This window comes from Vigna radiata, chromosome 3 (genome assembly GCF_000741045.1).
Source record: "Vigna radiata var. radiata cultivar VC1973A chromosome 3, Vradiata_ver6, whole genome shotgun sequence".
In the NCBI taxonomy this organism is placed as follows: domain Eukaryota; kingdom Viridiplantae; phylum Streptophyta; class Magnoliopsida; order Fabales; family Fabaceae; genus Vigna; species Vigna radiata.
The window spans coordinates 10549059-10551111 of NC_028353.1; positions in this window are offsets into that span (position 1 = coordinate 10549059).

A 2053-nucleotide genomic window follows, 5' to 3' on the forward strand; every position below is an offset into this window, starting at 1 on the left:
CCCCGGTCGTAGCTTGGAGCTTCCGGACGGTTGAAGATCAGAAGACAGCGGGAGCGCCACGTCATTCAGGTTAGTCCCTTCGATCCCCAAAATATTCATACCGAAACAGGTAATAACTAATTATTATTGTATTATTATTATTATTATCATGAGGTACTAGTAATTTATGAGTAATAATAATTTTTCATTGATACTTGATATTGAAAAATAGATTTTTTTTTACATTAAATACTTGATAATGTTAAGCTTATTTTTTAATTTTTATATTTATAAAAAGATTAGTTAATTAATCTTTAAAGGGCACGATTATGACCATTTTTGAAAGATAAAATTGGGAGAAATAAATTTTTATTTATTAAATATAAAAACAAAAATGAAAAATAAATTTGTCTAAAAATAAAAACGAACGTGCACTTCAATCTATTGTCATCAGTATTTAAAAGAAGTCTTACTTACTTCAATGAGGATGAAAGAAATAAAAAATAGGGGAAAGAATAAACTTCGAACAAGCAACCAAAATATGGGTTAAATATGTTTTTCGTTTCTCCTCAAGTATCAGTGATTTTTAGTTTTAGTTCCTACTCAGAACATTGATGGTATTTAATCCTTCTAGTACTAAAACATGTAAAAATAATCCTTAAAAATAGATGACGTTAACTTTTGGTTAACGGAATGCCACGTCTTCTGCCAGGTTTACTGTGCACTAACTGCCACGTTGATTTTTTAACATTTGGACTCCTCGTGCGCGAGAGGAAACGATTCCTGGGATGTGTGTTCCTTATTGTCGGCGAGACCAACCACCTTCAGTCACTGGCCAAGACGTCTCCGTCATCGGCCAAGACGTCGACGTCCCCGGCCAAGACGCCGACGTCCCCGTCGTTCGTCGCTGGTGGCATTTCCACTATCGCATTCCCTTCTCCTCCTCTCTTTTGGGTCGGAGAAGCTCTCTCCCTCCATGTCGATTTCTGTCTAGAGTGAGCCCAACTATTTTTTTTTCCTCTATTTCTCTGCCTTTCTTCGAACAGCGAAGTTTGCACGGATACCCCAATTGTTTTCCTTTTTTCTGTTTGATTTGTCTAAACTCCAATTGCTTAAAGTTTTATTTTTTAATATTGAATGCATTTTTTATGTTGGAGTTTATTCTTGGGTGTAAAGATCTCAGAGAAATGGGAACTTTTCTTGAACTTGGAAGAATTTTTGCTAATGTCGTTTTTCTGGTTTTTTATGCTTCAACTTTGAAAGAATTAATTTCTGTTTATGTTCTTAGTTTTATTTTTTTATATAATGCTGATTCTTGCTTAATTGCAGGCTTCTCACTATATTTTTCTTGTGATTTTCAGGATAAACATCAACCGTTGTTATTCTTGAAGTTTGAACTATGACGCTTCATGGAACCACCATATTCTTCAATGTAAATTGCAGATTTTCTTTTAATCCAAAAGCTAACATATTTATCATTTTACTTAATTGAGAAGACGTCTGATTTGGTTCTTGGCAAATTTTTTCCGATATTGAATCTTGATTTAGTTTACTTGACATAGAATTTCTGAAAATAAAATTAGGCTTTCTCATTGACCACATGCTTTCTTGGATTGATTTCCCGGTGTAGTCTCCATTAACGTAATACATGCTTTCATTCCATTTTTCAAACAAAGTTGATACAGTTTTTTTGTTCCTATCTTGAATGATACCATGTGTTGGTATCGAAGGGGTTAATTTTTAAAAGAGTTTAGCGCAGCAAATTAAAACACAGAGAGCGTAAAGCGTAATAAGTCACAGTTGAAACGAATTTAGCCTTTTTATAAAAAACAATTTTCTTTCAGAAAATTCACCAAGCAGATTACGTGCGTTAAAAATAAAATGAGTGTAGGGCAAAAGAAAAACACACAAGGATTTTTATACTGGTTCGATTCAACAGAATCTACGTCCAGTCGTTAATCACTACAAAGAGTGATTAACAGTTCCACTAAAAAGAGATTTAACAGATTACAATAAAAGGTACAGAAATAGAATGAAGGAAACCACTCTACCAACTTGAAGAGAACCTGCACCG